Source organism: Talpa occidentalis, unplaced genomic scaffold, assembly GCF_014898055.3.
Source record: "Talpa occidentalis isolate TD23 unplaced genomic scaffold, MPIMG_talOcc4v2.1 talOcc4.9, whole genome shotgun sequence".
NCBI lineage: Eukaryota > Metazoa > Chordata > Mammalia > Eulipotyphla > Talpidae > Talpa > Talpa occidentalis.
The window spans coordinates 68,774,860-68,802,226 of record NW_023605305.1 but is presented as its reverse complement, the minus strand read 5'-3'; the positions used below and the strand labels follow the sequence as shown (position 1 = coordinate 68,802,226).

At 48.1% G+C, this 27,367-nt stretch overlaps 1 long non-coding RNA gene across 3 annotated transcripts in view; it reads left to right on the top strand.

The window, feature by feature from the left end:
- LOC129145147 (uncharacterized) overlaps window positions 1–24,181 on the top strand; it is a 32,791-nt gene extending 8,610 nt beyond the window's left edge. Inside the window, exons 3-4 of one of the 3 annotated variants that reach the window (XR_008550272.1) lie at window positions 18,329–19,760; window positions 21,023–24,181. This is a non-coding gene — a long non-coding RNA (uncharacterized LOC129145147). Of the gene's footprint in view, window positions 1–13,051; window positions 13,284–18,328 lie in introns of all 3 variants that reach the window. The other 2 variants (XR_008550271.1, XR_008550270.1) reach the window with 2 other exon arrangements.
- Window positions 24,182–27,367: the final 3,186 nt, after the last annotated feature.

The window sequence follows — 27,367 nt, the reverse complement described above, 5'->3', positions numbered from 1 at the left end:
TGCCTCAGGGCCTGGCAAATTCTCCTACCTTGTGTCAGTATTATGTTGACATAGGTCTGGTTAGTTCATGGCAACGATTTCCAGATGCTCACATTTTACATTATATGGATAATATTTTAATAGCTGCTGACGGTAACTCTGTCCTCTCTCAAGATGTGCAGTTTTTATTGGCAGAACTTCCAAAGTTTGGTCTTTTAATAGCTCCCGAGAAAATACAGACCCTATCACTTTTTTTTTTCTTTTTTCTTTTTTTATATATTTAAATTTTATTTTTATATTCCCCATACAATTACAACCCCCTTATTTTGACCCCAATCCCTCCTTTCCCCGCCCCCACTCCCCATAGAGTGTCTCTGGTTCATAGTTGTTTGTTGATTTTGATATTTTCTTTCTTATAGTTATTCTTTTCCTGATCCCTTATTTAAGTTTTCTAGATTCCTGCTGTGAGTGAGCCCATCCGGTATTTTTCTTTTTCTTTCTGGCTTATTTCGCTGAGCATGATCCCTTCCAGCTCCATCCATGTTGCTGCAAATTGCATGTGTTTAACTTCGCCCTACTTTGGGCATTTCTAAGTATGCTTTAGCCCATCTTTTTCAAACACTAGAGGGCGATTCTGACTTACAAAGCCCTAGGCATTTAACTCCTGAGGCCCAAGCACAACTTTCTTTTGTGGAGCAACAAATTAAAAAACAGTTTGTCGATATCAGCCTGATTTGCCACTTAATTTATTGATCTTTGGCACTCAACACCAGGTCTGGTCACTCAGAAGTTTTCCTCCGAGACGCATGTGTTTTCACATGCCTTAGAGACTCAGGTCAAGGCCCATCTGCTCACTGCGCAGGGTCTTTCTCAACAGTCATGAAACTTGTTTTATACGTGTTTGTGTGTTTGTGTGTGTGTGTGTATACACTGTATATGCTGGGGCACCAGGTAAAAAAAATACTTCTTACTGTGGCATACAGTAATAAAATGTAGTTTGACAGTGAGAGAAACTGTAAGAGAAAAAGACACCTAACTGAATGGGAGAAAATATTTGTGCACCATAATTTGACAAGAGGCTGACAGCTGCAAAGAGCCCACACAACTCAACAAAAAGAAAACAACCCAATCAAAAAATCGGCATAAGAGCTAAATAGAAAAAAACAAATATAAGAGCTGCATAAGCAGTTCTCAAAAGAGGACATGCAAATGGCCAGAAGGCACGTGAAAAAATATTCATCATCAGGGCCTCTCTGGTGGTACCAGGAGTTAAGGCACAACCTATGAAGCTGTCTGTGAAAAGTACGATGCTGTAAAGAACAGCCAGGCCAGGCTCCTCAAGGGAAGGGAAAGTTTATTGCTCCCGGGTGGACCTCACGGACCCAAGGCGGGGGTCAGTGGAGTCGCGCACGTTGTCAGGGGGATGCAGGCTTTTATAGGGTGGGGGGAGGTCAGGTGGGAAACTGGGTTCGTATGGCGGGAAAAGGTTTGTAGGGTGGGAAAAGATTCGTGGGGCAGGTGGAGGTTCTTTGTCTGAGAAGAGATTTGTAGGGAGAGAGGGGAGGCTCATTGTCTGAATCCTCTAGGCAGGCTTCCGCATTCCTGTCCCCAGGTGGGCTTCCTGGTGGGTGTTTTGCATTCCGGCCTCCTGCATGGACCTTTCATACCTGCCTTTTGTTGATAGGAAAAGGGGCGATGGTTCTTTCTTTGGCTACTTCCTGCTGAAAGGGGGCGAAGATCAAGGGGGTGGCTCAGGCCTGGTTATGAGGGTCTTCTGCAGGAATGCAAGAATGTGGGTGGAGAAGGAGTTGGTTAAAGGTGGTAGGAGACATTTCCCGAATGTGAGCCTGTATGAATTTTAGGAGGCAAGGAGGAAAAAGAAAAAATAAGGTTATCATTAATATTGGCCCTAAGAGTGGGAGGAGCCATGGCACTATACGATTTTGAAACCATGTCAGCGGAGAGTTGGAGCCCCTGCTCTTACTAGTAATAACATTCTTCCCTGAGGAACAGGCAGGTACCCCCCCCCCCATATTCTTTGTAGGTATTTTTTGCAGTGATCTAAATTTTGATGGTAAAAGAAACAAAACAAAGTGTTCATGGGGTTATTAATCGACGAAAGAGTTAGGGTGGGAGTGATAGGTGCTGTGCATCTGGCCTGTGGGCACTCCACAGCACCCACCTAGTGGGTAGTCTCAGTGGATCCTGAGACAAAGGTTCCCCTATCTTTGAATTTCCATACACAGGACACTGAGCTAGGGGAGATTTTGACAAGAAATGCGCATCCTAGTAGGACCCAAGATTATGACACACATACTGTTTGTCTTCGGGGGCACGTTTTGTTAGGGGGAAAAGGATGTCCCAAAGCTAATTCCATATAGGCTTTGTGGACTCCACCCCCCACCCTAGGTCAAAGGCAAAGACACTGGGAACTCCAAATCCCATCACCACCAAAGGGAAGGTGGCTGGGACCTGAGGGTGGGGTTAAGCAGCCAGGTGGATAGAAAAGGCAGACACGTGGGCTTTGGAGGGTCCCCCATTTTTGGCTCTCCGCCAGCTCGCAGCGTCCGGCCAGCTCTGAGAGTGACTTTGGGTCTCCAGGGTGGCGGATCGGGTAGGACGCATTAAAGACTTTATTTCCCTATTTTCTCCCTGAGTTGTACATTTTCCTTATTTCCTTTTCTCTTGTAAATGAACCTTTTATTAACCTTTTGTGTGTGTCTGTAGTAGAGTGTTCATAAGTCCCTTTAAAGCGCGCGGGTGAGGACCCACAGCCAGGAACCCGTTTAATACCGGGGCTGCTCTATAACAGCTTGGCGCCCAACGTGATTTGCAAGTTTCACCCGTGGTTGACCAGCCCAAAGTAATTTTTCTTGTGTTGGTCACCATAAAAGCGCATTAGGTCTGCAGGACTCGCAGTGAAACTCTTTGTTTCACGTCTTTATCGGGGCTGCTCTATAACAGTTTGACCCGTGATAGATGGTGCCAGGAAGGGTGTCCCAGAAGTTTTACTGCTGTAGGCGTGGTGAGAATGACCATGTGTGGACCGGTCCATGGAGGCTGTAGTGGTTTTGGCTGAAGTGATTTGAGCAGGATTTGGTCTCCTGGGTGCAGTGGTGGGGAAGGTCGATTGGAGGTCGAGATCCAAAGCAGGACTGGGTAAGTACCGGTCTGCGTGTTCCCGGAGTGGTTGTCTGAGTAGGGAGAAGTCAATCCTGTCCTGGTAAGTGTCCACGCAGTTGGTGAGCTGCAAAAGAAGAAGGTGGGCGAACTCCCCCTTGGGGTGACATGTGAGCACAGGTTTGACGACGGGAAAATATTTGTCAGACTTTTGCACTCAAGGAGGGGTGGAAGAAGAGTGGACTCAGGAATTGGCATTTATTAGCCAGGGCTCTAAGGCAAGGTTGCCAGCCCCTGACGGTGGGATCCATCTGTTTGGAGAGATAAGCAATAGGATGCAGGGCTGGCCTGAGAGGCTGGGAAAGGACGCCTGCTGCAATACCCCGACGTTCGTCTGTGAACAGGAGGAAAGGCTTTTCTGGATCAGGAAGGGCAAGGGCAGGTGCCTTAAGAAGGGTATTCCTGAGTAAATGGAAGGCCCTGCGGACCTCCCCGGGGCATTGGAGAGGGCCTTCCCGGCTTTTGCTGCGTCATATAGTGCCATGGCTAGGAAAGCAAAATTAGGGATCCAGTGTCGGAAGAATCCAACCAAACCTAGGAAGGAAAGGATTTGTTCTGCCGATTCAGAGGAGGGAAGGTCCCGGATAGCCTGCCTGCGGTCTGCCGTCAGCTGTTTGGAGGAAGGAGTTAGTCGAAGACCCAGATAGACGACTGGGAACTGAGAGTTGCGCTTTGGATAGGGAGACATGGTATCCTTTTGAGCATAGGAAGTTGAGGAGTTGTGCAGTGTGTTGCTGAGATTGTAGTAGGGAAGGACTGAAGAGGAGGAGGCTATCAACGTACTGGAGGAGAGTGCTGGGTTGAACATTACATGACGAGAGATCATTAGCTAATGCCTGGCCAAACAGATGAGGGCTGTCCCGGAAACCCTGAGGCAGGACTGTCCAGGCCAGTTGCTGGGAAGTGTGTGTGTCCGCATCTTCCCAAATAGAAAATAACATTGAGGATCCAGAGGGACGGTAAAAAAAGGCATCTTTAAGGTCAAGCACAGAGAAGTGTGTGGTAGAAGATGGTATATGAGATAGAAGGGTGTAGGGGTTTGGCACTACAGGATGGATAGGCATCACCGCCTCGTTGATGAGGCGAAGGTCTTGAACTAGGCGATAAGAACCGTCAGGCTTTTTAACGGGGAGAATGGGAGTATTACAGGGCGGGTTGATAGGAGTAAGGAGTCCCTTTCCCAGGAGTCGTTGGATGATGGGTTTGAGACCCTGACGGTGAGTGAGGGAAATTGGAAACTGGGGGCGAGAGGGAAAGGAAGAGGGATCCTTATGGCGAATGAGGACTGGGGTATGATGGGTGGCAACAATTGGGGTAGAGATATCCCATACTTGCGGGTTAACTAGGTCTGGCGGTAGAGGGGTGCCCTGGGTTTGGGGATTGCAATCAGGTAGCAGAGGGAGGATGAAAGCTTCTGCCGGGTCAGGAGACCATGAGATCGCAGCTCCCAATTAGGCCAGCAGATCCCGTCCTAATAAGGGGGTGGGGCACATGGGCATGACTAGGAAAGAGTGGACCAGTGGTTTGTTATTAAACTGACATTGAAGAGGTCCAGTGGTCCTGGGCTGAGAAGGAAGGCCGTCAACACCCGTAACCGAGACCTGAGAAGGGTAAGTTTGACCGGAGTAGGTGGGGAGGACAGAGAAGGCAGCCCTCGTGTCAACCAGGAAGGAGGTCGATTTACCTGCTACCTTGAGCGTCACCCTGGGCTCCTCGAAGGTTATCGGAGTCGATGAGTCCGGCCTCTTCAGACCTCAGCCGCCAAACCCAAGACCACCGGTGGAAGTGTAGCAGGGGCTGGAAGGACTGGCCCACCACGACTAGGCGCAGCGGGACAGTCACTTTTCCAGTGACCCTGGATGCTGCAGATGGGGCATGGTCCTGGCGGAGGGTGGGGGTTGGGGCAATGTTTGGACCAGTGGCCCTCCAGGCCACACTTGAAGCAAGTTCCTGGCAGTGTTCGGTTGGGGCCCATGGGGCCCACTGTCATCCTCTGTCGGGTGGCAGGTGCTGCTGCTGCGGTCATTGGAGGAGCAGGGCATGACGGCCTCAGGGCAGCTACTAGGGCCTGAGCTTGAAGCTCAGCCTTTTGGCGACTACGGAGTTCCCTCTCTGCCCTGTCCCGTTCCTCCCGGTTGTTAAATACTGTAAAGGCCATGTTCAGCAGATCCCGGATAGGGATTTGAGGACCATCCTCAGCCTTTTTAAGCTTTTTTCTAATGTCAGGGGCTGACTGAGATATAAAATGGGTAGCCAGAACTGTGGCTCCTCCAGGCGAGTCAGGGTCAAGCCTGGTATAGCGCTGGAGCGCCTCCGTCAGGCGGCTGAGGAAGGCAGCAGGGTTTTCTGAGGCAGACTGGGTAATCTCCCTGAGCTTTTCAAAGTTTACACTTTTATGTGCAGCTGCTTGGAGACCAGCTAGGAAACAGGTAATAAAACGATCTCGCTGAGCCCTACCCTGGTGCCCCATGTCAGAGTCAGTCTGGTAATTCCACCCTGGCTCTTGGCGGGGAACTGCTTCAGAGCCTGGGGGCATGGTTGTGTCAGTCAAATGGACCTGATCTGCGTGGTCTTGGGCAGACCGGTAAACACGTTCCCTCTCATCTGAGGTTAGGGTGGAGGAGAGGATAACGTGGATATCATGCCAAGTAAGGTCATAAGCCTGAGTTAGGTATCGGAATTCTTTGGTAAAGGTTGTGGGGTCATTTGTGAAAGATCCAAGGTGTTTTTCAATTTGAGAGAGGTCAGAGAGAGAAAAAGGAACATGGACACGGACTACGCCCTCTGCCCCTGCAACCTCTCTCAAAGGACACAGAAGAGGCCGATCCCTAGACCGAGTGTGGTGGCTTGGGGGCGAGAGGGAAGTTAAAGAGGTGGGATTTGAGGGTTTATTAGTTTGATCAGGTTGTTCCTATTGACCAGGATAAGGGGGAGGGTGGGGAGCAGTAGGAGGTGAAGTGAGAGTTTCAGGAGGATCAGTGAAGGCAGATGGAGAGTCGGAGGATGAGGTGCTAAGAGAACCCGTGGAGGAGACTTTATCAGACTGGGTTGGGGTGTCGCGGGCAAGAAGGACCTGGAAAGTGTGACAGGTTTTAAGAAGGGAGGGACGAGAGCACAAGAGAAAGAAGGCCTGGACATAAGGGATCTCTGACCATTTTCCATTGCAGTGACAGAAATTGTCTGTAAGGACCGAGAAGTCAAAAGTGCCATGCTCGGGCCAGTGGGAGCCATTGTCCAATTGATATTGAGGCCAAGCAGTGTTGCAGTACAAGACGAGACGCTTAGGGCTTATATCTGGCCTACGTCCCAACGGATGGAGATTTGATAGAAGGCATCCCAGTGGAGTGGCCGGGCTTGGCTTAGAATTGGCAGATCCCATGGCTAACCTGGCTCCTTTTCCCAACCGACAGGGGGCACAGTGTCAGGAACGCAGCGTCCCACGAGCCTGACCTGGCCTACAGGGGGCACAGACCCTGGTCGCGGCCTCCCACGGTCCGGTTCTGGCCAATAGGCAGGGAGCAAACAAGCGAGGGGGGTCATCTCCACTGCTCTGTTGTTGCCTAAACAGGGCACCTAGTCTGGATGGGCGTCCCCAAATCCAGGTCTAAGTGTAACAGAGTTGGCTGACATGGGCCCACGGTTTACAGGACAGCTGACCAAAACAGGGAGTTAGGAGAGGAGCCGGTTAGCCAGAGGCGAGGGCCTCCTAGGAAGGAGGGTCAGTGTAGGGGCAGGACTGGACACAGTGCAGGTTTTCTGATCCCATGCAGACCGGGTAAAGGAGGAGTCAGAGTCCTCAGTGGTTTTGCAGGATTTTTATTGGGGTTCACCAGGCATATGGCAGGCAGGGGTGCTGGAGGCTGGCAGGCCTCCCAGCCCCCAGCAAGTCTTCACTTTATCTGAGCTCTCTGGAGTTCGTTCTGCTGCTTCTCGGCTTCTCTTTCGGCTTCGGCTTCTACTGCTGCTACTGGCGTCCCCGTGACGCCGCCCTTAAAGCACAGTCTTAGCTCAGCTGAATCCCATCTACCTATGCCCACACCCTACTCCAGGTGCCCGCCATCAGGCATGCATTCAGGACAAGGATCCATCATCTATCCTGATGGCGGGAGGGCAGAAAAGCCTGACATTTTCTTTACCCTACAGTCCACCCCCTCAGGGTTTTCTGCCATACAGTCTATACATATATATACAATTTTCTAAGCAAACAAACAATGCAGCCATGGCCCACAAAAGCAAATACATCAAATATAACATAATACAATATAACAAAATACAACAGAACACAAATATGTCCAGGCAGGGCACCAACCTAGTGCAAAAGACAATTATTGGTACCAGAAGATGAGCCACCAAATCTGCTGCCGAAGGCACTGCTCATACGAGGGAAGGGAATCACTCACGGCATCTACTGTATCACACCAGGAGCCGTCAGACTTCCTGGCCTTCTCTGGCTGTCGTCTCGGCTACAAGCCACACACCACATCCACCCCCAGGATGCACTAGCTCTGGGACTGGCGATTCTATTCTGTTGGGGGTAATCGCCAACCCTCAGGGTTTCTGTCTGCAGTCGCTCCAACACTCGGCCTTCATAGCCACCAATGCGACTTGCAGACCCCTGCACTCAGGCCAACCCACTGCACAAGCACATGGGTCAGAGATCCAAACTCTACATGCGGCTTGGGCTCCACCCCAAGCCACGTTCCCCACCCATCCCCCAAGGACAGGTTCCTCAGCTCCTCACCCTCACTCAAGAACGAGCAGGGCATCACCCACAGGTGATTTTACAAGACTCACAGGGCTTCAGCATACTCAGGCTGCTTAACAGCCACTCAGGGCTTCTCAACTTAGCATCAGCACCAGCTTTTGCCTTCTCAGTTGGCTTTTCTCCTCCACCTGGCTGCTGGGCATGCACAGGCTGCTTTTGGCCATCAAGGCCCACTGGCCACCCCCAGATTCTCAAAAAAAAAAAAAAAACATAACCTGCCAAGGTCCTCCACCTTCTGGCAGGATTGTCAGTCCAAGTTTATCAGTCCATGTCCATCAGTTGAAGTCCATTGGCCTCTCCCTGCATCAGCACCGGCAAGCGCTGAATCGTGGTCCTCTCCCCGACGATTCTGCTGCCTCAGGGGTCATTGGCTGGTCCTTTTGGGTGTCATTGGCTGGTTCTCTCGGGCGTCTCCTTCACGCCAGGTCTCGTCCTGTAGCTCGTGGACGGTGTCCACCTTCTGTGCCGCCATGGCGCCTCCAGCGTCATCACAGGCAAACAGTCTGTTCTCCTTAGTCCCTCCAGGTCTTCGGAGGGCTCCAATACCCGTCTGCATGGATCTTGCCGACTTAAGCCAATTGTAAAGGGCAGAACTGGAGCACAGTGCAGGTTTTCTGATCCCATGCAGACTGGGTAAAGGAGGAGTCAGAGTCCTCAGTGGTTTTGCAGGATTTTTATTGGGGTTCACCAGGCATATGGCAGGCAGGGGTGCTGGCTGGGGGGCTTGGAGGCTGGCAGGCTGGCCTCCCAGCCCCCAGCAAGTCTTCACTTTATCTGGGCTCTCTGGAGTTCGTTCTGCTGCTTCTCGGCTTCTCTCTCGGCTTCGGCTTCGGCTTCTACTGCTGCTACTGGCGTCCCCGTGACGCCGCCCTTAAAAGCACAGTCTTAGCTCAGCTGAATCCCATCTACCTATGCCCACACCCTATTCCAGGTGCCCGCCATCAGGCATGCATTCAGGACAAGGATCCATCATCTATCCTGATGGCGGGAGGGCAGAAAGCCTGACGTTTTCTTTACCCTACAGTCAGGCAGGTGACTTACCCCAAGGATTAAGGCCGGTGGTGGATGTGAGGTGTCTGCAATGGAGAGGAGAGGTCCCAGGGACGAAAAGGCGGCCCCAGCGCCAGGGGACACAGCCTTCCCGCGTTTGCGGCACCAAGATGAAAAGCACAACGCGGTAAAGAGCAGCCAAGCCAAGCTTCCTTAGGGGAAGGGAAAGTATATTGCTCCCGGGTGGACCTCATGGACCCAAGGCGGTGGTCAGTAGAGTCGCGCACGTTTTTCAGGGGGATGCAGGCTTTTATAGGGTGGGGAGAGGTCAGGTGGGAAACTGGGTTCCTACGGCGGGAAAAGGTTTGTAGGGCGGGAAAAGATTCGTGGGGCAGGTGGAGGTTCTTTGCCTGAGAAGAGATTTGGGGGTGGGGGAGGCTCATTGTCTGAATCCTCTAGGCAGGCTTCCGCATTCCTGTCCCCAGGTGGGCTTCCTGGTGGGTTTTTTGCATTCGGGCCTCCTGCATTGGCCTTTCAATCCACAGCCTCTGCAGCATGAGTTCAATGCCGGCCCTGGGAGCTACCTACATAGTGCAGACCTGAATGGAACCTCACCTGCTGCTCCCCTCAGCAGTGTGTTTCAGTCAGTAGGCCTGTTCTGTTCCCCACTCTGTCTGTGGTGAATCCTCTCACCACCACCTGTAGTGGCAGGATGGGCACTGAGCAGGTTATCTATGATCCGGCAGATGGGTAAAGGAAAGTCTTGGAGCCCTCGGTGGCTTTCTCAGGCTTTTATTGAGCTGTTACATATAGAGCAGCATGCAGGGGTGCCTGGGGCCCAGGAGGCCTCATGGCAAGTCTTCACTCTGGGTTTCTCTGGCTTTCTCTTCTCCCCTTCTCTCTCCTGCTTCTGCTTCTCTTAGTGACTATCTCAATACTCTTCCCATGGCCCACAGAAGTAAATAAGATAGTTTGCAACAATGTAACAACAACTGCAGGTACCCCCCCCATTAAGGCAGGGCAATCCTAATGGTCGGAGGGTAGAAAAGCCTGAAAAACCATTTACCCTACACCACCTCTGGCCTGCACCCTAGTTCTTGTATGCATAAATAAAGAAAATAAATATTTTTTTAAAAAATGCTGGTGAGTATGCAGAGAAAAAGGAACCCTCTTATACTGTTGGTGTTAATGCAGACTGGTCCTGCTCCTATGGAAAGCAGTATGGACGCTGACCTGGGAAGCTCCTAGATGCTTTTTTTTGTTTTTTGTTTTTTTATTTTTAAAAAATATTTTCATTTTTCATTTTTGCACAATGTATGCATTTTCATTTTGGTTATATTCCCCATACAATTGCACCACCCCCCCCGCCTTATTTTGACCCTAGTCCTTCCTCTCCCTCACCCCCCAACCCTAGTGTGTTTCTGGTTTATAGTGGCTTGTTGATTTTGATTTTTACCTTGTATTAAGTAGTCTTTTTCCTGGTCCCTTATTTAAGGTTTTATAAATTCTTGCTATGAATGAGACCATCCGGTATTTTTCTTTATCTTTCTGACTTATTTTGCTGAGCATGATCCCTTCTAGCTCCATCCATGTTGCTGCAAACTGCATGAGTTTATCTTTTTTGATTGCTGAGTAATATTCCATTGTGTATATGTACCACATCTTCTTGATCCAGTCATCTATTTTTGGGCATTTGGGCTGTTTCCAAAGCTTAGCTATTGTAAATAGTGCTGCTATAAACATAGGAATGCAGGTGCCCTTTGGAATAAATGTTTTCTGTGTCATTTGGGTAAATACCTAGGAGTGGAATTGCTGGATCATATGGAAGCTCTATGTTTAGCAGGTCAAGAAATCTCCACACAGCTCTCCATAGTGCTTGGACCAGTCTGCACTCCCACCAGCAATGCAGGAGAGTTCCTTTTTCTCCACAACCTCGCCAACATTTGTTGTTGTTGTTGTTTTTTTTTTAATATGTGCCATTCTCACTGGTGTAAGAGCTCCTACATACTTTTAAAACTTGACCAGGGGACCAGCTCATTCCTTGGATCTCTTCACCAGCAAGACAGGAGCATATTCTCACAAAGAGAATAGTTAGCACCAGTGAGTTTATCCAGCACTTTGCAGTAAGAAAAAAAATTCTTTGAAGGATTTAATCCTGATATTCATATTTTAAGTCATTTTAAAAGAAAACACCTTAATCCCTTGAAAGGTGAAGGTTTATCAAGGTCTAATTTGTCCTCGCCTTACATTTCTTGCCTCCTGAGCAGGTGATCATCCTCTTATGTCTCAGCAGGAGTCCAGTCACTCTTATGTGTTGACTGTGCTTCCCCCGCTTTTTTTTTTTTTTTTGTTTATTTTCAAAACAAGCTCTGCCCAGTTTTATTAAAGAAAAATTTTGCATGTTTGCTTTTGCCCATCTGTTCTGGACTGCTTGTAATGCTGTCAACTTTACCCCTGTCAACGATGACCTGCGTACACTCTGTTGTTGCCACTGGAGAGATGGATGTTAGTTTTGGCCAGCATGGTGTAGTATTCCTCTTCAGATTTCCTCAACGCTGGGCCATTGTTAGCAAGGATGACCAATTTTGCTTTGCCTTGTCTGATCATTTTCAGAATCTGCTTGTACCCCAGCACATGTACTCTCCACTTTTTATAACAAGTTGGAGACTAGAGTTGATTGACTCCCACAACTTTTTCGTCTTCTTTTTGACCACCATCTTCCTGCCTGAGGTGTGGGATGGCCCCCAACCAAGAGCAGCCACCAAGATGACCAGAGAGAGAGAAAAGTGCTCCCTACTTTTTCATCTTGTCATTTGACAAGTATATAAGTATATAAGATAGGTATATAAGTATATAAGACTGAGGGCCCAGAGTCCAGGCTTAACAAATGTTTGCTGTGAGTATGGCCATTTGGTGGGTTGTTGGGCTGCTGCAGCTGTTGTCTTGAGTGTCACTTGTCTGGTGTTGCATCCTCAGGGGTGGGAAGACGTCACTTTAGCTGCTTTTGTCTAGGACTGAAAAATTGGATGCTGCTTCGGGTGAGGTAAATGGCCATTTTTGGCCTCACTAATTATTTGTTTTTGCCTGGTTTGTTCAATAAATCCCATTGTTGCTGTTCCCTGAGCCTAAGTAGTTTTGCAATTGTGCGTGTGGGTGAAGAACTCAGACAGTGACCGGTAAACTATTTGGGCAGTGTCCTTGGCCAGTTTTAGTGCCCCCCTGTTGCCGATATCAGAACTCTATCCTATCTGTGTGGACTGCCATCCCCAAACCCAGGTCTAGTCCTCTTGCGGTCGCCACAGGGCAGTTTCTCAGTTTCTACTAACTTCCCTTTCACTCTCTGGTACCCTCACTCTCTGGAGCTGGCTGGTGTTAGTCTGCCAACTTGTCAGTTTATCTTCATCTCATAAAATAGAAGGTAAGTCTAGAGAGAAGTGACTTCCCCATGATAATATAGTGAATTCAGCCAGGCTTATGTGACTTTAAAACCATGCGTTTGATCTTCAGGGACTTCTTGTACAGTTGTCCACTCATTTTATTCAGACTTTTCTTCTGAGGGCATGAAACTCAAGAGATGGAAGTATTCTACCAACTCAGCTGAAATTTAGGATGTTTTAGTTTCATTGTCATAAACAGCTCTTCAGTTGTCCATCACTTTAATTAATTGACTTTTTTTAATTTTGAAATTATCAGATATGTCAAACATGCTCAGATACTTCCAAGACTTAATGGATAACACTTTGCCATATATATGTATATTTTTTAAGATTTATTTATTAATTTATACAAGCACTGGGTACAGTCAGAAGCATGGGAGGGTGAGAGAATTCACCAGAGCCAGAGCGGGGAGCAGAAGTAGGCAGACCGATGAAGTGCACTGCTGAGGGGAGCAGAGGGCACAACAGGAGAGGTCTGCGTGCCATGTGGGACCCTAACCGGCAGCTGGGATCGAACCGGCGCTGCAGAGGCTGCGGGCAGCCTCGTAGCCCAGTACTCAACTGCTGCGCCACTGGTGAGGCCCCTTTGCCATATTTTTTTTCTCTTTTTTAATTAAAAGATTACAAACAATTAAAATGCTACACCTACTTCCAGAGATAACCATTTCCCTGAGATTGATGTGTATCATTCCTGTAACAGGGTGGTCCCCAGGAAAAAGGGAGGTTCCAGGTTCCCTGCCCCACCCAGGGGAGGGTATTGCTGATCAGGGAAGAGAAGAGGCTGGAGAGGAGACTGAGAAAGGAAGAACAGCAAGGAGACCTGGAGGAAGGAAGGAGAACAGCAAGGAGACCTGGAGGAGTCACATGGAACAGAGATACATGTGAAAAAACTGCACTTGCTTCTTGGTCCTGGACTGGTTGAAAGAGATGTGGTGAGAGACTAGGGTAAGAAGGAGGGGCGGAGTGGTGGAAGGAGGGAGATGGTTAACAATGGTAGCTTTTATCTTGATTTGGATTTTGCTCTTTTCCTCCCAGACATGTCTGGCTGTTTCTGACCCTTTTCTATGGGTCCCCGCCGGAAGGTGCTTTAGACTTGTAGCAGGATTTTGGGCCTTTCTCTGGGCCAAGTTTGTTTGGCTGGACATTTACCAAGGGGATGGGTAAATTCGGGTGCCTGATTTAAAAACTATATTCTTTGTCTTATCCGTATTGCACACTAATTGTATTAAAGTTCCTTTCCATTAAGGACTTAGGTGTTTTGGGTTGATGCAGCAGATGGCAGAACCTATTTAGAGCAGGGAGGTTTGGGGGTTCTGGAGTGCCCCCTCCCTGCCCTGTAACATTCCCACTGGTGTTTTCATACTTTTATTGCAGATGTATCAAAACTGTTTGTATTTTAACAGTTTATAAAAAATCCAACATGATGTCTTTAAAATTTACCCAGATTGATATCTAGTTCAGTCATTTCTACAGTTGTGTAGTATTCTGTCATATGGATATATGATAGTTTACATTTTTATTCTTCTGTTGTTGAAACAGTTTGGTTGACTGCATATTTTTGCTATTACAAACAGTAATGCAGTAAAGGTTCTTAGATACATCCCCTTGAGCACATTTGTGGGAACTTTTTTTAAAAAAAAATTTATTTATTTATGTATACAAGAGCTGGGGTATAGGCCAGAGATACAGGTGGGTGAGAGGACCCACCAGAGACAGAGTGGGGAACAGAACAGGTAGACTGACTGAAATACACTGCTGAGGGGAGCAGTGGGCGAGACAGGAGAGGTCTGCTGTGCCATGTGGATTGCTCCCTGGCTGGCCAGGGATCGAACTTGTGCCGCAGAGGCTGCGAACTACTTCTCAGTGCGGTGCTTAACCCCTTGCACTACCAGGGACGCCCCAAACTTTTCTATGAGATATCCTGAGTAGTAGAATGGCTGCATCATCCTGTTTGTGCCTCTTCAACTTTACTCATTGTTGCCAAATGCTCTCCATAATGGTTATCTTAATTTATAATCCAGTCTAGAAACATAGTAAGAATTTTTTTTAAAGATTTATTTATTTAGGCATACAAAAGCTGGGGTATAAGTCAGAGGTGTGGCGTGTGAGAGGATTCACCAGAGACAGAGTGGGGAACAGAACAGGCAGACTGACTGAAATACACTGCTGAGGGGAGCAGTGGGCGAGTCAGGAGAGGTCTGCTGTACCATGTGGGTAGTTCCCTGGCTGGGGATAGAACTTGTGCTGCAGTGCCTGTGGATAGCTTTATAGGTTGCGTCCTAACCCCTTGCACTACCAGGGAGGCCCCATAGTAAGAATTTTCACAGATTCAATTTAAATATATTTTTTAAAGATTTTATTCATTTCACAAGAGCTAGGATACAGGCCAGAGGCACATAAGGGTGAGAGGATTCACCAGAGACAGAGCGGGGAACAGAACAGGCAGACTGACTGAAATGCACTGCTGAGGTGAGCAGTGGGCGAGATAGGAGAGATCTGCCACGCCATGTGGATATCTCTCTGGCCAGCTGGGAATTGAACCTGCTCTGCAGAGGCTGCAGACAGCTTCACAGCGCAGTGCTAAACCCACTGTGCCACCGGGGAGGCCCTCAATTTAAGTATTTTCATTCAATAGTGATGTGGCTTAAAAGAGTTTTTATTCACAAGTCAAACAACAATCCACAAAAACTGATATATCTTCCAGATTAAGGATTCTTATTTCCTCATATTCTTGACAATATGGTATTAGGTTGTAGATAGTATCATCAAACAAAATTTTTTGTTAATCTGATGGAAATCAACTTATATCTCTATTTTCATTTGCCTTTTATCCGTCTTCAGTGAGGCACAACCCCTTTTTCTGTATTTATTGATCATTCAATTTTCCTCTTCAGTAAATTAGTTGCCCAACTCTGCTCCATGAGGACCACTATGCCTCCAGCACCTTGCTCAGTTTCTTTCTTTTTTTTTTTAAAGATTTTTATTTGTTTATTTATTTATTTATACAAGCACTGGGTACAGTCAGAGGTGTGGGAGGGTGAGAGAATTCACCAGAGCCAGAGCGGAGAGCAGAACAGAGTGACGAAGTACACTGCTGAGGGGAGCAGCGGGCAGCAGGAGAGGTCTGCGCGCCATGTGGGACCCTCCTCCCGTGGCCAGGGAGCAGCCAGGGATCGAACCGGTGCTGTAGAGATCGCAGGCAGCTTTGCAACCCAGCGCTCAACCGCTGCACCACTGGGGAGGCCCACCTTGCTCAGTTTCAATTCCCGGTTTAGGGAATCATCATTTCTGTTGAGTGGGTGCTAGTTGTGTTACAGATTGTGTATCACCATTAAAAGGGGAGGTTACCTGTTCCCTGTCCCACCTAATGAAGGGTGGACCTGAGCGAGGATGGAGAAGCTGAAAAAGACTTGGAGGAGGCGCATGGAACAGAGACATGTGAAGAAAATCCACTTTCTTCTTAACTTTGGATTTGTACCAGGGCTTTAGGGGTCATGGAAGGAGACACATGAAGTTGAGAAATGTAGAGATACTCGAAAGAATATTCTGAGGCCATTGTTAGTTGGATTTTTCTCTTACTTGCAACCAAACGCATCCTGGTAAAATGATTGTTATGACAGAGGCAGTGTATGTAAAAGTCTTTCCATGTGCTTGTTACTGTAGGCACTCAAAAGATGTTAACTGCCTATCCTAATTTTACCATTTATTCTGCCCACTCTACTGAACCCAACCCTGGGTGAATCCAACAATCTCTGAGCGTGTGTCCAGATTGTTCCAGAAGACACACTTCTGGCTAGTATGGCACAACTAGGCAGACCTGCACAATCATTTACTCCTGGTGGAGTAATTGACCTCAGCTGGGCCCTCGCATTGGCTTTGCCCCCTCCCTCTACTCAGTTCCCCACTGTCTGCTCACCCGCAGAAGAGATAACCTCGTCTACTTCCTAGATGAAAAAAGCCATTAAGAAGAGCCTGTTAATCTCCCTCTACCAAATTCCCTGAAACCTTCTCCTCTCCAAGCCCAGTCTTCCTTGTGTGACATGCTCTGGATGTGTTCCTGGGAGTTTTTTAGATCTCCTTGGGCCTAGAGTCTGTAGAACACTCCACCACACACCATACCAAACTCCCCATGTTAAATAAACAGTGACCCTTGAACAACACGAGTTCAAACTGCATAGGTCCACTAGATGTGGCTTTTTTCTCTAGTAAGTACAGTTGGTCCTCTATCCATGAAGATTCAACCAGTGGGGAAGTGTGTTGGGTGAATCTGTGGATGCAGAATGTACAGATATGGAAGGCCCCCATAAGGGACCCAAGCATTTCTGGATTTTGGTGTGGGGGTTCTTAAACAAATCCCTGAGGATACCCAGGGGCAACACCAGTTAAGTTTTTTTGGGAGTCAAAAGTTATATGGGAATTTTTTAGTGCTGGGGGTGGGGGGATCAGTGGTCCTAACCCTCATTGCACAAGGGTCAACTGTATGTTTTTGCTGTAAAATTATAACTACTTAATAATATTTGCTTTAAAAATTACTTAGCTACAGGTAACTTGTCTAATTTGTGATTGGCTGTCATTTGTTTTTATGGAGACTAAGGTGTTCACTTGGGGTTTATTTCAAGATGAGAAAAATCTAGCTCTCAAATTGTTTTTAAATTTATTGCCCTCTTTCTGAAAAGTAAGTATCATCAAAAAAAATTGACATGATGAATGTGTTGTGTAGACATTTAATAAAAACTTAATTTTAATTAACTTTTATTTTATTTTTTAAAAAGATTTATTTATTTATTTAATTAATTTTTTTTTTTAAAGATTTATTGGGTACAGTCAGAAGCGCGGGAGTGTGAGAGAATTCACTGAGCCAGAGTGGGGAGCAGAGCAGGCAGAAGGACCGAAGTACACTGCTGAGGGGAGCAGCGGGCGGCAGGAGAGGTCTGCCTGCCATGTGGGACCCTTGCCTGGTGGCCGGGGAGCAGCTGGGGATCGAACCGGCGCTGCAGAGGCTGTGGGCAGCTTCGCAATCTGGCACTCAACCGCTGCGCCACCGGGGAGGCCCCAATTAACTTGATTTTAATTCTGCAGATTTTTTTTTTTTTGAGTCAATTATTTTACTTTTAGCATGCAAAGATTTTATGTAGGTCCCTGAAAAGTACTTTGACAAATGCCAGGTGCCCCTTCCTGCTTCTCATGACTCTTAACCTTTCACTCATTTCATGTTCATTGCTATGTTCATTGTTGCTGTCTAGATAAATCCGTCTACGTTAATAAAACCTAGCTTTCAAAAATCACACTAGTGGCCATTCCAACTAACTTTTCTATTTTTTCCCACCCCTCCCTACCAAAGGCAGACCAGAGGATTGTGGACCCATTGGTCATTTCCCCTCACACCCAGGACTCTTGGTGGAAGGACCAAACTCTACACCTTGGCCTATAAAGCCCTACCCCACTGGACTTTGCCAACCTCACCCCCAGCTTACCCCAACCTCACCCTCCAACTCTACTTTCTCTCAGACTCTCAGGTACAGGCTTTCTCTCTCCCTCTCTTGGGTCTTTGCTTTTGCCATAGTGGCCCACATGCTGGTCACCTTCCACCTGCTCCTTTGCTTCTATAACCCATGTTTTCTGGGTAGCCTCCCCTGATGTCCTTTTTACTTTGCATCAGGTACTATCCTTTACCACATGTGACTTATAATTATTCACAAACATCCATTCATTGTCTCTTCATTAGTCTGTTAGGGCCACTTAAAGAAAACAATTATATTTTCTCATGGTTCTAAGGCTACAAGTCCAATATCAAGGTTCTCACAGGGTTGGTTTCTTTTGAGACCTCTCTCCTTTGTTTTTGGGTGCTGTCTTTCCCCTGAGTCCTCACATGGCCTTCAACCCTGGGGGCACTTCTTTTTCTAAGAACACCAGTCAGATTGGATTAGGACCCTGCCCCAGTGACCTTATTTTAAATTAAACAGCTCATCTCCTACAGGTCAAAACTACAAAGAGATACCATCTCGCAGCTCAGTGCAGTGCGTTGCCATGCCGAGGATGGAGGAGTGAAGTGGCATGGAGGGAGAGTGGCAGAGTGGCAGAGTGCGACGGAGTGCAGCGACAAACAGCGGAGAGCGTGAAGACACCAACATGGCTGTTAGAACCGGTAACGAACCTACCCAGTATGGGTTGGTTGCACGACATTTGGCATAGACAGCAGGACGGTTCAAAGCAGGACAGCTGGCGCAGACGGGTATGGAACCCTTTGAAACCTGGGGAGGGATTGCCGGGTGGCCAGCCACTAGCAGATGGTACTCAGTGGCCAGCCTCCTCTCCCAGTGGGCACTTCCCCAGGAATGACCAGAGGTAGATGGATCCCCGGTGCAGTTGGAACAGGCCCTGTACGGAAATAGAAGAGCCCCTGTACGGAAACAGAAGAGCCCCTGCCATGAGGCGGCAGGGGCTGCGGGTGTTTCTCACAACTCCGCAAGAGTCTAGGCAGAAAGAGCGCTCCAGAATCCAATAAGTACAGTATGAGATGCAGAAACTACAACAATGTTTGAGGATTCTGGAGGAAGAAGTTCGGAGAAACCAACCCACCAGTCCAAAGACACCAGACTCCTTCTCAAGAGAGGAGAGGGAGGCTGGTCCTTTGCCCGAGTCTTAGCCAGTAGTGGCAAACCAACCTGAGACTGCAGAGATGCCAGGCTTCTCTGGAGAGGAGGAGGAGGCTCGTCCCATGTTCCGGGCCCAGCCGGTGGTGACTCAGAAAATGAAACTAAGGCAGCCCATGGCCCCAGGGGGTGAGGCTGCTGGACCACCACAAATGACAGAATTTACTACGTACCGACCATACACCCAAGTGTTGGAACCGGTGGACATACACCCAAGCATTGGAACTGGTGGACTTGGGCAAACAGTTCTGCCAGAAACCAGAGGAATCCTAGGCAGACTGGCTACTAGTTTGTAGGGTGGATGGGATTATTTGTATGGCAGAAGAGATGGAGAGACTGGCCTCAGTGATTTTATACCCATCCTTGAGACAGAGGCTGCAGAATAGCCAGCGGTATGGCCAGGGGGATCATACCCTGCTGGAATGGATAATGGTTGCCACACAAACAGTATGGGCTGATGCAGGAGACATGTCGGAGACAGTGAGCAGATGGCAGACGTACACCGAGCTGGTACAGGTACTTCGGGAATTGGGTATGCGGCAGGCCATGTTCAATGTGAACACTTGTGGTCCTGACGATGAGTGTTTCACAGCAGGGATGAGAGACTTGGTATTAAAGAGTGCCCCCTCATCCTCATTTGGATCCCTCACGGCAGTTCCAGCACCCTATGTGGGACATCAAATAAACGATGTCACAATGATAGCTAGCTGGGGTGAAGTCGAGAGCCGGCGCTCTCAAACTCAGAAAGGAATACAGGTAATTGTTGAACAATCAAAAGGAATGCCAAGGAGGGCAAAGAAGCCTCTTGGCATGACAGAACCTGTTAAAGTTACCCATAACCAAATGTGGACAGATATAGCGAGAGCAGGTGTAGATCACACTAAAATAAATGCGAAGCCCAATGCATATTTGTTAGAATTACGGAAGCAGCTGCAAGAAGCCCAGAGGTTCATGTCCGTGAGAAGGGCTGCTGCTAAGGGGAAGCCTGGAAGCTTCAGGCCTCAGGCACATGCCCTGCGCCTGGAAGACTACTTGCTGCTGACCCCATCCTTGGGCGATGGCCTGATCACTTTCAAGTAGGGTGAGGGCCAAGGAACCTGTCCACAGAGGCAGGGCAGGGACTGGAGGCCACATTTGGAGCTTGCCATCCACTGGTCCCCAACTAACGTGCAAAGAGTTTTGGCTTTGGTAGACACAGGAGCAGAATGTACTCTGCTCTATGGAAATCCAGAAAAATTTCAAGGGTCTGCTTGTTACGTTGATGGCTGTGGAGGCCAGAGTGTCAAGGTGACAGCAGTGAGACTGTCCCTGGGGATTGGGTGTTTACCCCCAAAAGAGTATAAAGTATATGTATCGCCCATCCCGGAGTACATCCTGGGGGTGGATGTACTATGTGGCTTATGGCTAGAGACCACAGCCGGAGAGTTTCACCTTAGAGTGCGTGTGGTAAAGGCAGTGGTGAGAGGACATGCTAAGCATCCTCCCATACAACTGTCAGTCCCTAGGTTAATGACTGATACCAAGCAATATCAATTGCCTGGAGGCCACAAGGAAATTACGGGCACAATATCAGAATTGGAGAAAGTGGGCATTGTTCATTCGGCCCACAGCCCCTACAATTTGCTCGTGTGGCTGCTGAGGAAGCCCGATGGCTCTTGGTGCATGATAGTAGATTATCGTGAATTAAATAAGGTAGTTCCCCCCTTGCATGCTGCAGTGCCTTCAGTGGTAGACTTGATGGATCTTCTCAGCCATGAGCTAGGCATGTATCATTTTGTGGCCCATCTGGCAAATGCTTTTTTTCCCTATAGATATAGCTCCAGAGAGTCAAGACCAGTTTGCCTTCACGTGGGAAGGCTGGCAATGGACATTTACTGTGCTTCCATAGGGATACCAGCACAGCCCTACCCTGTGCCATGGGCTGGTGGCAGCAGATCTGGCTCAATGGGAGAGGCCATCTTTAGTGCATTTGTATCATTACATTGATGATGTTTTATTGACTACTGACTCTCTTGCAGATTTGGAAAAGGCAGTACCTCTTCTATTGACACACCTGAAACATGTGGCTGGGCAATCAACAAAAGCAAACTGCAGGGCCCTGGACTGTCAGTTAAGTTCTTGGGAGTTGTTTGGTGCGGTAAGACAAAAGTTATCCCTGATGCTGTAATAGATAAAGTGCAAGCTTATCCCACTCCAACCACAGTGAAGCAGCTGCAAGCCTTTCTGGGCCTGCTGGGTTACTGGAGGGCATTGATACCTCACATGGCCCAGCTCCTACGACCCTTGTATATGTTAATACGTAAGGGGTCCAGGTGGGATTGGTCAGCTGAGGCAGACGCATCATTTGCCATGGCCAAACAAACTATAAAGACTGCTCAGGCTTTGCAGGTTTTTGACCCAGCCTGACCCCGTGAGCTCGATGTGCATGTTACTCAGGAAGGGTTCAGGTGGGGACTCTGGCAGAAATCAGAGAGGCTATGATAGCCTATTGGGTTCTGTTCCCAACTCTGGAAGGGGGCTGAGGTTAGGTATTCCTTAACTGAGAAACAGTTAGCTGCGGTATATGCAGCCTTACTAGCCACAGAAAGTATAACTGCCACAGCCCCTGCCTCAGTGAGAACCACCTACCCAATAGCTGGATGGGTACGGGACTGGACAACAAAGCCCCATAGTGGTACTGCTCAAACACTCACCTTGGTGAAGTGGGGGGGGGGGCATACCTAGAACAGCACTGCACTGTGTCAACTAGCCCCTTAAGGGCGTAGTTGCAGGAGGTTCTTGGTCCGGGGATGTATGTCACTATGGAACCCACTTCAGAAGCCTGTGTTGAAGCTGAACCTGGAACTAGTCCCTACAAAGAGGGATGGGCACTGTTCCAGCAGAGGCCTGTTATACAGAAGGCTCCAGCTGGGGCCAGCCAGCATCTTGGACAACTGTGGCTGTACACCCAGAAACGGATACTATTGGCTTAAAACTGGGATAGGACAGAGCAGCCAATGGGCTGAACTGCGAGCAGTATGGATGGTGGTGGCCCATGAGCCCTCCCTGGTAGTAATTTGTATTGACAGTTGGGCTGTGTACAGGGGCCTGACACTGTGGATTTCCACTTGGAATCTAAATGAATGGACAGTCATGCATTGGCCATTTTGGGGCCAGGCCCTATGGAAGGATATATAGGATCTAGGGCATCAGAAGCAGGTGACTGTTTATCATGTCACAGGACATGCCCCATTGGCCTCACCAGGCAACAATGAGGCAGATACCCTAGCCCAGGTTTGATGGCTTGAAACTGCTCTGGGGTGGGATGTTGTGCAGTGGCTGCACAGACACTTGCTCCATGCAGGGCAGAAGACAATGTGGGCCACTGTGCATGCCTGGGGTCTACTTGTCGCTTTAGAGGAAGGTCAAACTATTTGTGAACAATGTGTAGTGTGTTCCAGGACTTACCCCTGGAGACCTTTTACATCCACAGTCCAGGTATTGCAGGGGCAGGTACCCCTGACATGCTGGCAGATTGACATTGGACCACTAGCTCACTTCAATGGACAACAGTATGCGGTCACCTGTGTGGACACTGCTACCGGGTTATTGACAACCTATCCTGCTCCACATGTGGACCAAAAGGCAGTTTTGACAGCACTGGCACACCTATGTGCTGCATATGGATGTCTGCTGGTAGTGGAGAGCGACCAAGGGACTCATTTTACAGGAGCCCGGGTGCAGCAGTGGGCCAAGGACATGGTGTTGAATGGAAGTTTCACATTCCCTATAATCCCAAAACTGCAGGGACCACTGAACCTTATAACAGACTGCTAAAGCAAGGGCTGAAAGCTACTGCCCCCACTCTGACGCTGGCTGGTTGGAGCCCACATCTGTGGGACGTGCTACAAGCACTAAAGAGAGGAGCAGGAAAGGAGGCCTGGATCCAGTGGAGGCGTTGCTGCATTGTGCCGCTGCTCCCATCCAATTGCAGATACAAACTTCGGATATTTTGTTAAAGCCTGGATTTGGACAGCAGGGCAACATTTTATTACCAGCCCCGACTGGAGTGGACCCAGGGCAGACTGTGGACTGGAAATGGCCCTGGACTGTGAATGCTCCCCACATGCACTGGGTGGCTCTGATAGCCCCTTGGGGTTGTGGCCTGGAGGCCAATTTACAAATAACACCATGGGTGACTGTACAGTGGCTGCCCCAGGTGCGTGTTACCCACCCTGGGGTGGCAGATCAGAAGGCAATCCTAAAAGGGACATTTGTGATGACTCTGTGGCCTATTATGAGCTTTCCACTCTTGCTACATATAGAGCCCTCTGATGTCTCTTCGCTGGCAAAGTGAGTGTGGTACTCACAACCTAGAAGGCCACTGATGCCCACTACAATATTGGCATGTATATTGCCAGATGGGAGGTGTCTCCCATTGCTGGTACCAAAAACTTCTTTATCTTTCTACCCCTAGGAGAATTGAACTTAGTTATATTGTGATGTATACTGTTTGTTTTGTGAGCCATGGCTGCAGTGTTTATGTTTGTTAAAGGAAACTTGTTTATACTTGTATATAGACTGTATGGTGGAAAACCCTGAGTGGGTGGATTGTGGGGTAAGTAGGGGGAAAAGCTTCAGGCTTTCCCACCCTCCCACCGCACATGTGCACTTGGCCAAATGGCGTGGCGTGGTGTGGTGTGGCGTGGTGCGGTGTGGCACAGTGCGGTGCAGTGCCGAGGATGGAGGAGTGCAGTGGAGTGGACGGAGGTGTGCGGCAGAGAGTGGCAGAGAGCAACGGAGTGCGGCGATGAACGGCGGAGAGCATGAAGACACCAACATGGCTGCTAGAACCAGTAATGAACCTACCCAGTATGGGTTGGTTGTGCTACAGAGGGCCTCCCTGGTGGCGCAAGGGGTTTAGATGCAACCCACAAAGCTATCTGCAGCCACTGCAGCAGACCTCTCCTGACTGGCCCACTGCTCGCCTCAGCCGTGTATTTCTGTCAGTCTGCCTGTTTTGTTCCCCGCTTTGGCTCTGGTGAATCCTCTCACTCCTCCCCCTCCCCCACACCTCTGGCCTGTACCCCAGTTCTTGTATATATAAATAAATCTTAAAGTCAAAACAGGGGCCTCCCTGGTGGTGCAAGGGGTTAAGATGCAACCTATGAAGCTATCCTCACCCACCACAGCATGAGTTCAATCCGTGGCCAGGGCGCAACCCACATGGCGCAGCAGACCTCTCCTGACTCTCAGCTGCTCCCCTCAGCAGTGTATTTCAGTAAATCTGCCTGTTCTGTTCCCCACTCTGTCTCTGGTGAATCCTCTCACCCCTATCCCAGTTCTTGTATGCATAAATAAATCTTTAAAAACAAAACAACTTGAAAATGGAAAGAACTTATGACCCAGAATCCCACTTTTGGGCACCCAATGGAAGAACATGAAACCATCAACTCAAAAAATTCCCATGCTGTACAGTGTTTACTGCAGCATTATCTACAAAAACTAGGGTACAGAAACAACCTACGTGTCCACTCATAGAGGGTTGGATCAAGAAGGTGTGCTATATCTGTACCATGGAGTATAATTCAGTCATAAAGAAAGAGGAAATGTTTCCAGGCACAGAAAAATGGAAGGAGTTCCAGGGAATTATGTGGAGCAAAGCAAATCAGAATGAAATGACAAATATTGGATGTTTACATAGTGAACTGTTTGAGTAAGAAAAATACCTTGTTTTATAAGAATACTTATAAAACTCAACGAGTACTAATAAATGAAGTAAGGGTTCTGAAGTTAAGAGGGAGGGAGGAGGGTGAAAAGGTTAAGGGGGCATAGTGGGTGGTGGTGGGAAAAAAAACCACCTTGTCTCCAAATACTGTTACAATCTGGGGTACTAGGGGTTGGGACTTGTCACATGAATTTAGGGAGGACACAGTTGAGCCTTAACAGAGATTGTGTCTTTTCCTCAGTGAATACCATACAACGAGCAAAGTGCTTGACACAAAGTAAGACACAAGAACACTTTTTTTTTAAACAATATGTACTCATACTGCCTCACAAATGCCTTTTTTTTTTTTTTTAAGATTTATTTATTTATACCAGATCTGGGGTACAGGCCAGAGGTGCATGAGGGCAAGAGAATTCACCAGAGACAGAGCGGGGAGCAAAATAGGCAGACAACCGAAAACACTGCTGAGGGGAGCAGCGGGCAAGACAGAAGAGGTCAGGAGAGACAGGAGAGGTCTGTTACTCCATGTGGGAATCTCGTGGCAGGCTGGGAACCGAACTGGCGCTGCAGAGACTGCAGACAGCTTCACAGCGCTGCGCTCAACCTGCTGTGCCACCAGGGAGGCCCAAGAATAAATTTTCTGTCTAATCAACTGCCCCAGACTAGTTGTGCGACGTTGGCCTTGTTCCTTCAGTTCTCTGCACCTTAATTGCACCATCTCTGTTATCAGGATGGAGTAGGTCTCTACCAACAACATCCTCTATTTCTTCAGTGAAATTTTTTCCCCTTGCCACTAGAGGGAGGTGTTATATGTAGCTTTTTCTTTGGCATGTGCCTTCAACCCTCTTGCTAGGAAAGTTAAAGAGGAGAAACTGAGTGAGATCACGGACAATCAGCAGCCAAACTATCAGTGGAGCAATCAGTCCTGGCTTTGAATTTCAGTTCTGCCACTTCCTGGCTGAGGTACCTTTGCCAAGGTCCCCCTGTTAGTTTTCTCTGCTGTCCAGTGACCAACCGAAAGGACATTTCCTGAGCAGGACTAGGTGGAACACCCTATCTGTGATGATATAGGGGGACGGGCTCCAGATAAGAACTACCAGTCTAGAGAAATGCAAATCAACACCGCTACCATCCCAGTGACCAAGTTCCTGGTTGCTGATTGTTCCTGAGGACATTGGCAGATCTGTTGAAGGAGTGGATCTTTCCGAGACTAGAGAGGGCAAATGTCCAGAGGAAGGCAGGTGGGCAGAACTCAGTCCCACTCCCAGTCCCCTCCCCTATGAAATGGAAATGCAGGATGATTTGGGTGTCCAAGGTGGATGTAAGAGAGACTCTGGTCAAGTTCAGTTTTTGAGGCTCCAAGTTTATCAAAGTTTAAAATGTCCAAGGAGGTGCAAAAAGATAATTCAGAGACAAATGCATTTAGGGATCTCCCTGGTGGTGCAAGGGGTTAAGATGCAACCTATGAGGCTGCCTGCAGCCACTGCAGCACGAGTTTGATCCCTGGCCAGGAAGGCACCCACATGGCACAGCAGACCTCTCTTGACACACCCACTGCTCCCCTCAGCAGTGAATTTCAGTCAGTCTGCCTGTTATGTTCCCCACTCTGGTGAATCCTCTTACCCACCCACCACACCTCTGGCCTGTACCCCAGTTCTTGTATGCATAAATAAATAAATCTTTAAAAAAATAACCAAATGCATTTAGAATGTTAGTTTCCTTAAATGTATGTTGTACATACTCAAAAAGGCAACCAAGTTCCTTGGTCAGCCACACACAATGTTCCTAGACTGTTGTCTGTTCCTGAGCAATAACCATACAGTCTGACCTCAAAAACCAACTTCCAAATGGTGCTGCGATCCTTGGGGAAGTAAAGTGGTTGTACAAAACAGGCTTAAGAGGCAAAACCAGAGTCAGAAAAAAAGCACAGAAAAGAGGGTGGAGAGGAACATCTAATGCCAAAAGGAATCCACCCAGGGAGCTGTGAAAAATAGTCTGAGCTCAAATAGCACAGAGGGTGTCCTTCTTGGTCTCACGGATTCAGTTGTTCCTACCTGAATCCTTTTTGGTTATGCAACCAAACCATTTAGAAAAGTATTTCCTGGCAAAGAAGACTTTTGAGGGGTTTCAGAGTTTAGAAGAAATAGCTCCCTAAAAGCCCCCAAACCAAGAAAACAGCACAGCACTTACATAAAGGGGAAAACCTCATAAGGTTGTGAAGGTTTAAAGGTTACAATTAGTTTGTAATTTGTGGAAAACAGCACTTTTCTCACATGGCTACTACATGCCAAAATCATGTCATGGTTTTACATATAGGTACCGAGAAAGGGATTAAGTCCTTTTGGCCAGAGAGTCAGTAATTTCCGGGAAATTCTTCTGTTTACATTTCTTGGGGATAAGAACAAAGCAAGGTGATCCTGTCTTAATATGATTAAGAGTATAAAGTTTCTTTTCCTTCTGACTGGGATGGAAGAGGACAAGGTGTCAGATTTACGTGCACAGAGGGTAAAAAATTATGGTGTATTTTAAAAGTTCCAAATTAACAAAGTAATACTTTTAACATACACACAATCACAATGCTATGGAATTGTGCTTCTCATAAGTTAATGATAGAATTTATAAAATACTTAAGAATATCAAATATCACACTGAATTG